Below are 14,407 nucleotides of genomic sequence, written 5' to 3' on the forward strand. Positions count from 1 at the left end.
AAAATTGAATAGACATTTCCAATGCTTTTTATATTTGCAAATTACGTTAAAATTACTATAACTCACTTTAATTAACAACTTAAAATAATTTATAAAATAATAAAAGTTACGATCAAAGAAAATTGCATTGACTATCAAAATTATATATGTATATTGTATAGCATTAATTGGGATAGAAAAAGTAACATACATTGAGTCCGTGCTGTAAAAAAAAACATGTTAAAAAATATACTAACTCTCCAAATTTCATAAATTGAAAAGGAGGAAGTAAAGACATTCCAATAATTAAAAATACATTCTTAATAATTTATGTATTTGTAATTGATGTTAAAAATACAAAATTTGAATTTTTTAAACTTGCCAACAAATAAAAAATTTAATTGATTTTCAAAATTTTATTGTATCATATAAATTAAAATTAAAATAATAATATATGATGGGCTTGTATTGACAAGGGCTTCATACAAGGAGGAAGTTCGCGAGGCAAAGTGATTTTTAGGAAAAACAGTGGGCCCATTCCAAATCCATGTCCATTTTTCTGTCATGAAATAAAATAATAAAACGAAAAAAACCCTAGAAAATAGCTTTCCAATTAATTACGTCATAAAGGAAAACGCCGCTCCAGGGACCTGTTCATCTACCTCAGCTAGCAAACTCCCACCGTCCACCGTCCACCGTCGACAGTCCACCAGTCCACCAGTCCACAGTCCACAGTCCACAAACACGGTGAGACGCGACACAATTAGCAGAAATTTCTTCGTTTTGTGTTTGAGACTATTCCAATTCAGCAATGGATCCAAATCGCGCGGACGCATTTGGTCTGATTACAACAGGTATTCATCTCCGTCGTAGCTGTTACCTTACTGGGAAAAATACCTACTATATCTTAATAAATATAGATTTAAACTGCATTCTATTGTTATGTTTTTGGTGACACTGTATCTAGAATTGATCTTTAGACACAACATAGACTGAAAAAAAGTAGAAAGGGTAACATTTGTATATGGTTTTAGTATAACCTGTTACTGTTTTGTGATATATTACAAAGTTACCTATTTCAACAACATTATATATGCCAAGTAATCAAAGAATTGCTATTTTTCATTTATCTTTAGATTACAGTCGGCTCTATTACTATGCAACTGCAATGCAATAAATAAAAGATACCATTAGTTCCTTATCAAAAAAATAAAAGATACCATTAGTTGGGATTCATGGTAATCTCACAACATATTTACATAATATGAAAATATTAAATGAGTGTCACAAATATGCACCACTATAAATGGAGATATTAGTTATGCAGAGATTGTAATCCATAGAATGAAGGGGTTGTTATGTGGTTGCTAATAATTTTTTTTTTTTGATGAGTGTGGTGTCCGGGTTAACTTTTGTGCACCTCGACTAATTTCACGAGATACTTGCCACCTCCCACAAACAACAAGTACCAGGAAACTTTGTCGACCAAGGATAGGACAAATGAGAAGAATGACCTAGTGTTTTTTTGTAGTTTTCAACCTGAGACCTCATGGTTTTCAACCACTTCATTGACCACAAGGCCAGACCTTTGGGTGCATGTGGGTCATAAACAATTTAGCAATTGTTATACATGAATTACTTATTTTAGTGGAGTGGTCTTGCATTTAAGTAGTTAATACCTACATTGCTAATTTAGTAATTGAGTTTACACAAAATAGGAGCCACAAAATGAATAAGTCGAATTTGAGAAAGTACATTCCAAGGGCAACCCAAGGGTGTGGAATTAAACGCAAACGTATTAAACACTTATTTTGATAAAGGTAACAGTGATATTTATAGAACACTTTGTAGCATCACATTAGTGTTATAGGGAATGACACACTAAAGTGTAATACAGGAAAGATGACTGCTTTGGCATTTGCAGTCTGTAAAATTAGAAGTTTCTGTCTAAACTTCATGGCTACTAATTAGTATTTGATAATTGTCACAGGTGATTGTGATCGTTGTGGAGATATGATCTCAGTGTAAAAATGTGTCACTAATTTTGAAGGCAATGAGGTCTCAGAAGCATCTAAAATGAGCAATTTAACTGGTGGAAAATCTGAAACCAGTCTTCCAAATCAATTGGAAGTTATTTTTTGTCAAGATTTAAATGGAAGTTTGGATGGGGTTGGCTCAGCAGATGTTTGTGATTATACTTGTCATAATGATGGACGATTTTGGAGGTGTTACAACTTTGTACAAGAGACTAAGATGGGATCTCTGGTTTGAAAGCTGATCAATATGCTACAGCACTGAGGGAGCTGCTATTCGTTCATTTTGTATATTTCACTGATTTTGAAGGTGTGCATCTGATTATACCTTGCTGGTTAAGTCTTCTCCAAGCATAACTCCAATTTCAAGAACTCCAATTACCAACTCCATGATAATTATGAGTTCAAGAACTCTCCTTTTTTTCTGATTCAGGGGCAACATTTAAATCAAACTTGAAATGCTCGATTAAAGTAGCACTTTTTGTTTCTTCTAGAATTCCCCTACCCGCAACTTTATTGCCAACTTTTGCTCCTCCATGTGTTTATCTGGAGTATTTCAGAGCCGGGGTGCATAACCTTATACATTAGTATTCATTTGTTTTCTTTCTCGTTCCATGCTTTTAAATCTTTATGGAGATCTTCCAATGCCTTAAAGCCATTTGATTTTCCCTCAACATAATCACGTTGACGATTCTCTAGTTTCATTTTGAAAAATTTATCAATTATTTCTTCTATACTTGTGGAAAACACAAAAACCATGTGTTTTCCACAAGTATAGAATAAATAATTGATAAATTTTTCAAAGTGAAAGTAGAGGATCGCCAACATGATTATGCTTAGGGCAAATTAGATGGCTTTGAGGCACTGGAGATCTTTGTGAAGAATTACAAACATTTAATGAGAAAAACGAATACTAATGTATAAGATTATACACTCTGGCTCAGAAACACCTCATGATAAATATATGGAGCAGTAGAAGCTGGCCATTAAGTTGCAGGTGAAGAATGATAAAGAAGAAATAAGGAGGTGCTATGTTGGTCAAACATCTCAAATTTGATTTAATTGTAGTCTTTGAGCCAGAAGAGGAGAGTTTTTCAACTTATAATTAACATTGATTTGGTAGTTGGTGTTCTTGAAATTGGAGAATACCTTACCAATGATCGAATCTTCAAATTTGGTCAATCTTTGTTTTTATTATTAACTCATCCATTTATACGAATTGTTATACATTAATTACTTATTTTAGTGGAGTGGTTTTGCATTTAAGTAGTTAAAACCTACATTGCTAATTTAGTAATTGAGTTTACACAAAATAGGAGCCAGAAAAAGAATAAGTCAAATTTGAGAAAGTACATTCCAAGTGCACCCGAGGGTGTGGAATTAAACACAAACGTATTAAACACTTATTTTGATAAAGGTAACAGTGATATTTATAGAACACTTTGTAGCATCACATTAGTGTTATAGGGAATGACACACTAAAGTGTAATACAGGAAAGATGACTGCTTTGGCATTTGCAGTCTGTAAAATTAGAAGTTTCTGTCTAAACTTCATGGCTACTAATTAGTATTTGATAATTGTCACAGGTGATTGTGATCGTTGTGGAGATATGATCTCAGTGTAAAAATGTGTCACTAATTTTGAAGGCAATGAGGTCTCAGAAGCATCTAAAATGAGCAATTTAACTGGTGGAAAATCTGAAACCAGTCTTCCAAATCAATTGGAAGTTATTTTTTGTCAAGATTTAAATGGAAGTTTGGATGGGGTTGGCTCAGCAGATGTTTGTGATTATACTTGTCATAATGATGGACGATTTTGGAGGTGTTACAACTTTGTACAAGAGACTAAGATGGGATCTCTGATTTGAAAGCTGATCAATATGCTACAGCACTGAGGGAGCTGCTATTTGTTCATTTTGTATATTTCACTGATTTTGAAGGTGTGCATCTGATTATACCTTGCTGTTACTTTGTTATGAACTTCAGAAAAGTGCCAAGTGCGAAAGTGTAAGAACTCGGAGGATATGTACAATGCTTAGTATAATTTTAAGGATGATGATGATGACAGTGACCGAGAACCATCAGAAAGGCAAATAGAAGTTCTGCAGTGGTTGTGTCAATTGTACCATGATCAATGTCGAGGATGTTGGCAATTGTGAAGTAAGTTGTTTATCTTTTCAGCTATTCTCTTTGTGCTCGTTTAGCATGCCCAGTCCCCTTCTGTTTTTTAAGCTAAATTAATTCGGAAGTTTTCACTTATTGTTGACATTATCTATTCCACGGTTTATTAATAGAATTCTGCCTGTTTAGGTATGCGGAGAACACAGTGAATCTAGGATACTCAGGCATGGATTTTTTTGCATCTCCATATCTGCCTGTCAACCAAGATGAGTTGCTGTAACTGGAAATCTGGAGGTTGGTAGTAATTTTACATAACTAGAGATTATATTTGCGCTTTTGATTGATTAATAATTGACTTTTTCGGACAATGAACTTTATCTTGTATAGTTGAAGTTATATCCCGTTATGCGAAATATGCCAATATGAAAGACTTCCTTTGCCCCTAGGTTAGTCACAAGGAATATCAGTGTGGATGACTGTCAATTGATCATGTTAGTTTTGACATTAGTTTACTGGTGCAAGGCATATTGTTTTGGAAGTTGAAGTCCATTATTATGTATCTGCTATCTTATGGTTAAGTCCTCACCTTTTGTGTTGTCTCCTACCCAATGTGGTACCCCTGTTTCTTTGTTCCATTTGGTTTACCCCCTTTCCAGATAACCCATGACAGCTAGAAAAGGTCAAATATCTGGATATGTAGATTGAAAGTCCAACATTTAAGAGATTGCTTATATGATATAATCTCATAGTCAGGAGTCATTATTTTGAAATGCTTTGGAAGTGACTAGTTGTTTAATTTTATTTCAATTATAAAGGTTGGTTAGAAAGACCGAAAAAGATGTTAGAGTGCATTAGAAGAAAAATAATGCATGCATAAGTCATAACTAATGCAAGCATTACTAATACACTCTACTCATCATTATTCTTATACCCCATATCAAACGACCCTTTATATTTTTGTTTGTAGGTTCCTCTTTTTTGGTATAACTCTTGTATATGACAAGTTGACCTTGTTTTATCAATGGAACTTTTTGCTTGATTAAAAAAAATAAAAAATAAACAAACAAATTACATAATGGTAATAGTTTGGCAGGTTGTGTTATGACCCATTATTTATCATATTTTTATCCAACCCATCACAATACAATAAATTCTTTGGTTGGATTGGACACTGACCCATTTAATTGATTCAATCCATCTTGACTAGCTAAAATGCCAGTTTAGCTAACTAGTAGTTTCATACATTTGCAAGCTCAACGTCCACTATGGTAGAGATATTTTTTTATGTGGAGATTGTAATGCTTGGATTGCTTATGAGGTAAATTAATAATAAAGAGATTGTTATTTCGTGATTAATAGTTTAGAGATTGTTTTACATTAATTAATTAATTACTTTGAAAGAATGTTTTTGTCTTTAAATAGTTACTATCTACATTGCTAATGCATATATTCTTATTCCACATTCTAATCAACAAAATAATACTAACCGTTAATGGATGTTTTATAATCCCGTTACAAAAGATTCCACCATTTCATAGAGAGCTAGCTCATGTGTAACATGTATATGCACCAATCTCCCTAGAGTTGGAACCATGATAGAACCTTAATGAGTGAATGAGTGTTCTCTTTGATCCATCACTTTCATTGTTCACTAGTTTAGAAAAGGCTTCAACTAATTTAGACAACTCATAATATCATAAATATTAAAGATGAAACAAACAAAAAAACATACTTAATTTCATAAGAACTCCAAAACCTTCTATTTTTTGGTCTAAACCTTCGTATAAATGGATGATTGAATATTATTAACAACCGACTTAAAACAAAGAAAAGAATTGATCATATTAAAAGATTCAATCACTGGTTAAGTCTTCTCCAAGCATAACTCCAATTTTAAGAACTCCAATTACCAACTCCATGATAATTATGAGTTCAAGAACTCTCCCCCTTTTCTGGCTCAGGGGCAACATTTAAATCAAACTTGAAATGCTCGATCAAAGTAGCACTTTTTGTTTCTTCTAGAACTTCCCCTACCCGCAACTTTATTGCCAGCTTTTGCTCCTCCATGCGTTTATCTAGAGGTATATTTGAGCCGAGGTGCATAACCTTACACATTAGTATTCGTTTGTTTTCTTTCTCGTTCCATGCTTCTAAATCTTTATGGAGATCTTCCAATGCCTCAAAGCCATTTGATTTACCCTCAACATAATCACGTTGACAATTCTCTAGTTTTATTTTGAAAAATTTATCAATTAGTTCTTCTATACTTGTGGAAAACATGGGTTTTCCACAAGTATAGAAGAAATAATTGATAAATTTTTAAAAGTGAAAGTAGAGGATCGCTAACATGATTATGCTTAGGGTAAATCAGATGGCTTTGAGGCACTGAAGATCTTTGTAAAGAATTACAAACATTTAATGTGAAAAATGAATACTAATGTATAAGATTATACACCCTGGCTCAGAAACACCTCATGATAAATACATGTAGAAGTAGAAGCTGGCCATTAAGTTGCAGGTAGAGAATGATAAAGAAGAAATAAGGTGGTGCTATTTTGGTCGAGCATCTCAAATTTGATTTAATTGTTGTCTTTGAGCCAGAAGAAGAGAGTTGTTCAACTTATAATTAACATTGATTTGGTAGTTGGTGTTCTTGAAATTGGAGGATACCTTACCAATGATCAAATCTTCTAATTAGGTCAATCTTTGTTTTTATTATTAACTCATCCATTTATACGAATTGTTATACATGAATTACTTATTTTAGTGGCGTGGTTTTGCATTTAAGTAGTTAATACCTACATTTCAATTACCAACTCCATGATAATTACTCTTCCTCATCTGGCTCATGGGAAACATGGAAATCAAACTTGAAATGCTCGATCAAAGTAGCAGTTTTTGTTTCTTCTAGAACTTTCCCTACCCGCAACTTTATTGCCAGCTTCTGCTCCTCCGTGTGTTTATCTAAGGTATTTCTGAGTCGAGGTGCATAACCTTATACATAAGTATTCGTTCGTTTTCTTTCTTGTTCCATGCTTCTAAATCTTTATGGAGATCCTATGCCTCAAAGTCATTTGATTTGCCCTCAACATAATCACGTTGGCGATTCTCTTGTTTCATTTTGAAAAAATTATCAATTATTTATTCTATACTTGTGGAAAACCATGTTCTTATGCTTTCACAAGTATAGAAAAATAATTTATAAGTTTTTAAAAGTGTAAGTAGAGGATCGCCAACATGATTATGCTTAGGGAAAATCAAATGGCTTTGAGGCACTAGAAGATCTTTGTAAAGAATTACAAACATTTAATGAGAGAAATTATTACTTATGTATAAGATTATACACCCTGGCTGAGAAACACCTCATGATAAATACATGGAGGAGTAGAAGTTGGCCATTAAGTTGTAGGTGGAGAATGATAAAGAAGAAATAAAGAGGTGCTATTTTGTCCGAGCATATCAAATTTGATTTAATTGTTGTCTTTGAACCAGAAGAGGAGAGCTTTTAAGCTTATAATTATCATGGATTTTGAAATTGGAGGATACCTTACCAATCTCCTAATTTGGTCAATCTTTGTTTTTGCTATCGACTCATTCATTTATACGAGATTTTAGACCACAAAATTGAAGGTTATGAAGTTCTTTTTTTACCAAGTCAATTTTTTTGGTATAACTCTTGTATACAACAAGTTGACATTTGTTTTATTATGGAACTCTTTGCTTGAATGAACAAATTAAATAATGGTAAGAGTTGGACGGGTTGTATTATGACCCATTGTTTATCATATATTTATCTAGCCCATATCAATCCAACAAATTTTTTGGGTTAGATTGGACAAAGAATCATTTATTGATTCAATCCATTTTAACTGCCAAATTCTGTCCAATTTGCCAGCTTGGCTAACTAGTATTTTCATACATTTGCAACCTCAACGTCCACTATGGTAGAGATATTTTTATGTGGAGATTGTAATGCATGGATTGTTATTCGGTGATTAATTGTTTAGAAATTTTTATACATTAATTAATTACTTTGAAAAAATATTTTTGTGTTTAAATAGTTATTATCTACATTGCTAATGCACATATTTTTATTCCACATTCTAATCAACATAAAATAATACTATTGTTAATGGATGTCTTATAAACTCATATTACAACAGATTCCACCATCTCACCCACCGAGAGCTAGTTTTGGTGTTAAATGTAATGCACCAATCTCCCTAGAGTTGGAACATTAAAGAGTGCTCTCTTTGATCCATCACTTCCACATTATTCACTAGTTCAGTAAGAGGCTTCATTAATTTACTAATCTAGACAACACAAAACATCATTAAATACTAAAGAGGAAACAAACAAAAATTTGTCTTAAATATATAAGTACTCCATAACCTTCTATTTTGTTGTTTTAAACCTCGTACAGATTGATGATTGAAGACCAACAACATGTGACTTAATAACAAAAGAAAGAATGTACTATCTTAGAAAGCTCGATCGCTGGTAAAGTCTTCTCCAAGTGTAACTCCAATTTCAAGAACTCTAATTACCAACTTCATAATAATTATGAGTTCAAGAACTCTCATACTCTTCCGTCTTAGGGGCAAAATTTAAATCAAACTTGGGATGCTCGGTCATAATAACACTTTTTTTTTTTTTTTAAGTTTCTCAACCCGCAACTTTATCGTCAACTTCTGCTCCTCCATGTGTTTATTTGGAGGTGTTTCTGAACCAACATTCATAATCTTGAACATTAGTATTCGCTTCATTCTTTCTCATTTGGTGCTTGTTATTCTTTACGAAGATCTTCAAATGCCTCGAAGCCATTTGATTTTCTCTAAGCATAATCGCGTTGGCGATCCTCTAGTTTCATTTTGAATTTTTTTCAATTATTTCTTCTATACTTGTGGAACCATAGGAAAATGATTTTCCACTTGGTGAAAAGAGCATATCACCAGCTTCCACTCCAGTTTGAGCTGCAATCTTATTTGCTTGTGGAATACAATATTTTATTCTTTTTGACAAACTAACATTGTGTGCTTACTGAGACTCTTATCAACTTTATTTTAGTCTTTTGCCTATCCCTTTTTGTCATGTTTTCCAACGTAAAAGGAAATAATTAAAGAAGAAAATAAGATATTTTTTGTTGAACAAGTCCTGAGCTATTCTTAAAAAAAACATCTTTTTTTCTTTTTTACTTATTTGTTTTTGCAATTGAAAATAGGACTAGAAATAGTAAGCAAAAGATTGAAACAACGTTGATTAAGTTTAGGAAAGCAACACTTTTAGATTTTCAAAAAGAACAAAACACCTTGTTCCATAATGTATATAAACTTGCAACTCGGGCCAGAGCAGATGCTGGTGTTGTGCTCTTTTCACTAAGTGGAAAACCATGTTCCTATGGTTCCACAAGTAAAGAGAAAATTATTGACCATCGTGATTATGCTTAGGGCAAATCAAATGGCTTTTGAGGCATTGAAAGATTTCTATAATGAATTACAAGCATTGGACGAGCAAGAAAAAAATGAATTCTAATGTATAAAATTATACACCATGCCTCACAAATACCTCTAGATGAACATATGTAGGAGCAGAAGCTGACAATTAAGTTGCAGGTGGAGATAGTTAAAGCTTAAATAAGAAGTATTATTTTGGAATGCATTTTATTTTTAATACACAAAATCAAATATTGCATAAAAAATAATCTTAGCATAACTAATTCAAACGTTACTAATACACTCTATTCATCATTGTTCTTATACACCCTATCAAACGATCCCTTATATTTTTATTTGTAGGTTCTCCTTTTTTGGTATAACTCTTGTATATGACGAGTTGACCTTTGTTTTATTAATGAAACTCTTTGCTTGATTAAAAAAATATACAATCATATTAAATAATGGTAGGAGTTGGGTGGGTTTTGTTATGACCCATTTTTTATCATATTTTTATCTTACCCATCTTAATCCAACAAATTTTTGGGTTAGATTGGACAATGACTTATTTATTGATTCAATCCATTTTGATCGTCCAAATTGACAATTTCCAGCTTGGCTAACCAGTAGTTTCATACATTTGCAACCTCAACGTCCACTGTGGTATAGTTTTTTTTTTTGTGGAGATTATAATGCATGAATTGTTTATAAGGTAAATTATTAATTAAGGGATTGTTTTTCGGTGATTAATAGTTTAGAGATTAGTATACATTAATTAATTAATTACTTTGAAAGAATATTGTTGTCATTAAATAGTTACTATCTACATCGCTAATGCACATTTTTTTTATTTTGAAATTGGTAAGATTGTATTATTCAATATTAAGGGCGTGCTAGCTAATGCATATATTTTTATTCCACATTCTAATCAACATAAAATAATACTTATATTTTGGACTATTCGTAACTACAATTATATAATTAATGGGGTAATTATAATAATTAATTTAGTTTGTGGTCAAAAGAAAATAGCATTGAAATTAGTAGTGGGTCACTTTCACCACTTTTATAATTAGTCATGTATAATAATTAGGGTAGTAAATAATCTGTAGAAAAGTACTTTACCATTCTTTATAAATAGTTTAGGTTAGGCAGACCGTGTTTCTGTAACTAGGTGATTTCAATTTTTAAATATTATTATTTTGTTATCATATTATAAAATAAGTTTTGATATAGTGAGATAGATAATTAAATATTAGGTCTGTTGTATTATATGAATTCCATTAGAGTTATGTTATTTGGATGAATTGAGACTTAACCCTAGGCTTGAATATTTAGGAACGAATGAGATTTGATATATTAGTTGATATCAAAATTTAGAAATTTGATAATGGATTTGGGTGAGTTTTTTAGTCTAGGCTAGATATATAGTAATTTATATAGTAATATGGATGTCTACGGACTCATTTGCTTATGAATATTGTATACTTGATAGATTGGAAACGTTCTGATGCATTGAGGAAAGGAAAAACATTGGGGAATTAGCTTGCTTGACTTCGGTTCTTCAGTGAATGTAGATTATGATTTATTCTATTTGATAGAGAGACTCTTAATAGTGATTGATAGTCATTAAGTAATTTTATGAAATTTCTATATACTTAATTGTTGTGGTTTGGATGATCATGTGTTGTTTGTGATTGATCTGTAATCTCAAGACCATGAAATCCATAAGATTGAACTTATTCTATTAAAGTGATGCCTTGAATAAAGAAGATTTGGTGAAATAGTGTTAATGAAGTGGAAAGTGATGAAAAAATGATGAGTTAACTATGTTGTTGGATCGGGTGCCCCGAGGTGTCACGATAGTTAACTCATCATTATTTTCATCACTTAACACTTCATTAACACTTTCACCAAGCCTTCTTTATTCAAGGCATCACTTCAATAAAATAAGTTCAAGATTATGGATTTTGCGGTCTTGGGATTACACACCAATCACAAACAACACATGAATCATCTAAACCACAATAATTACGTACATAGAAAATTTCACAGAATTACTCGATGACTATCAGTCACTATTAAGAGTCTCTCTATCACATAGAATAAACCATAACCTTTCTTTATCGAAGTAAAGCAAGCTAATTCCCCAATTTTTTTCTTTCCTTAATGCCTCAGAACATTTCTAATCTATCAAGTATACAATATTCATAAGCAAATGAGTCCGTAGACATCCATATTACTATATATCTAGCTTAGACTCAAAAACTCATCCAAATCTATAATCAAATTCCTAAATTTTGATACCAACTAATATATCAAGTCTCATTCGTTCCTAAATATTCAAGCCTAAGGTTAAGTCTCAATTCGTCCAAATAACATAACTCTAATGGAATTCATATAACACAATACCCTTAATATTTAATTATTTATCTCAATATATCAAAACTTAATTTATAATATGATAATAATACTGAAATCACTTAGTTACAGAAACACGGTCTGCCAAACCTAAACTATTTACAATGAATGATATACTACATAACTCAATCCTAATGATTGAATTATCTAATGGCAATCATCATTCAACTGATAGCCGTCAACATATTGATCAAAGACATAGTAGTAACACATTGCAGTGCATCAATTCAAATTACCTTCTCTCCTATCTAATATATTAATATTATCCAACCCATATACATAAAACGAAGATTTAGGGGCGTCTTGATTTACCAGATTCTCGATCTTTTCCTCTCCTGGTCGCTAAGTTTCTCTCTTTTCTTTTCTACAAATTATTTACGACCCTAATTATTATACATGATTAATTATAAAAGTAGTGAAAGTGGTCCACTACTAATTTCAATGCTATTTTATTAGAATTACCCCATTAATTATATAATTGTAGTTACGAATAGTCAGAAATACTCATTTAGAATATATTGGAAGTTATTTATGAAATAAGAAACTCTAGTACTTAAAATGACCTAATGGGTCGTTACAGAGTCTGTCTCTTGAAGGGGAATGACTGAGCCAGTTGTCGTGCCAAAACGGTAGCTTTCTAACATCACCAACGCATTCTGTGTTAAAAGGCCAAAGTTCGAAGAAGAACTACTCTCCTTGCGCCGTTCATTCTAATTCTTTCTTGAGCTACAATGAGATCTCTCTATTAAGCCTGAGTAGACTTTCCTCTTCCTTCCTTTCAATGATTGTGCTCTATTTCACTAAACTGGAAGTCTTTTTTCCCTGCTGCGTTGCCGTTGAAACTCTCTCACTTTATCAATCTTCTATCCCATTTGAAAGGGGCATAAATAAAGGCATGGTGTAGGCGGGAAAATACACTGCTAGTGAAATGGAACTAATACCTTTTAAAAAAAAAAATCGAGGGTCTTTCTTTTCTTGTGAATAATATTTCATTTTTTAAAATTCATTTTAAATTTTACCATTATCAAAACTCGAGATGTATTTTAAGAGGCATTAACTTAAAAGAGTGATTAGGGAAAAATACTTGCAGAAGAATTGAAAATAACATGTAGTATCCACCTGAGAATGATGTTGAATATTACATGATTGTTCAGTTCCCACTGTGTTTATACTTGTCGGGTAAATTAAGCTTGGTTAGGTGATCGGGACTCTAGTAGTAGGATATTTGATGTCAAATCTAGTTCACAGCTTATCAGATTTTAAGAGCGAATATTACCAAATACTAGACAAAATTCTCCTTATTGTGTAGCTATAGATGTCTACGGGGAAGCTTATTGGCAGCAAAAGACAATGTGATTCTCCGATGTGCTCTATTTGGTTTTTCCTTGCCAATTACAAATCTATATAATCCCCTGGATTCATGAATTATTTATGGAAGATCTTGCTTTAGAATGCAATTCATTGATTATATTAAGAGATGGATGACTGTTGTCTGTGTATTATGTGCAGATAATTTGGAGATTACTTGTGCAGACTCCCGTTGTTGTTGTGTGATGCCGCCTGAGAGCAAAAAACATGGTTGTCAAAGTGTACCTACCGATGTGTTTGTTATTATAAAAACTGTGAGAACAAGCATCTTATCGGGAAATGGAGGTATAAATGGTGCAGATTTCCACCACTGCGCTTTGATTATGCAGTTTGGGCGTCTACAAACCACGTACTCTCCCCTTCTAATTAGTTTACAAACATCATGCACCTCATTTTGACTATTCATTCAGGATCACTTGCGAAGTTTATACCCTCTATTTCTAGATTGAAAAGTATCCTGAGATTGACAGCTTAATTTATTTCCTCTGAAGAAAAGCATCTTGTTCTTTGAATTCTCTAAGTGGAACCGATATAAATTGGTGTCTTCATTCTTGAGAACTGAGTAAGAAATTCACTTGTTTCTGAAGAAAGTATTTTCCATGAAAACCGAAAACACCCTAGGAATTGGGTGTTGGTGACTTTGGATAGTGATGAATAAAAGTTGGTGTGATGAGTTGATATGTCATTTTAGTTAAAATGGATGGGGTTAAAGAGGAAGGACATATTCAAGCCACTTTTGTAACACTAAGAACATACATGAATAGATTTTTAATAGTAGATGAGAAGTACGACCTTTTTAGTTTGGTATTTTTTTTTTCAATATTGTGTTTTCACAAAGGAAATACAACTAAACTATGGTGAAATTGTCAATTACATACTTAAAACTATGGCTTGAGTCATATGCGGCCCATTAAAGTTGTCCGCATATTTCATTTGAACACCTCAACTTATCTTTGTTCCTGTTGAACATTTTATTTGTTTAAAAGTCATTCCTATTAGACACAAAATGCTGACATGTCAAAAAACATGTACTACACTCTCTTTGGACGCGTA

General features: G+C 32.3%; 1 long non-coding RNA gene across 2 annotated transcripts; it reads left to right on the forward strand.

Moving 5' to 3' along the window:
• The first annotated feature begins 569 nt into the window (after positions 1-569).
• Positions 570-13,916, forward strand: LOC102604246 (uncharacterized). Of its 2 annotated transcripts, XR_001472755.1 has the most exons (6): positions 570-833; positions 1,970-2,322; positions 3,600-4,172; positions 4,323-4,427; positions 13,296-13,338; positions 13,496-13,916. It is a non-coding gene; the product is annotated as an uncharacterized lncRNA (long non-coding RNA). The 2 variants fall into 2 exon arrangements; XR_366867.2 differs by lacking the exon at positions 13,296-13,338 and having other exon boundaries at positions 571-833.
• Positions 13,917-14,407: the final 491 nt, after the last annotated feature.

Source organism: Solanum tuberosum, unplaced genomic scaffold (assembly GCF_000226075.1).
Source record: "Solanum tuberosum cultivar DM 1-3 516 R44 unplaced genomic scaffold, SolTub_3.0 scf00026, whole genome shotgun sequence".
Classification (NCBI taxonomy): domain Eukaryota; kingdom Viridiplantae; phylum Streptophyta; class Magnoliopsida; order Solanales; family Solanaceae; genus Solanum; species Solanum tuberosum.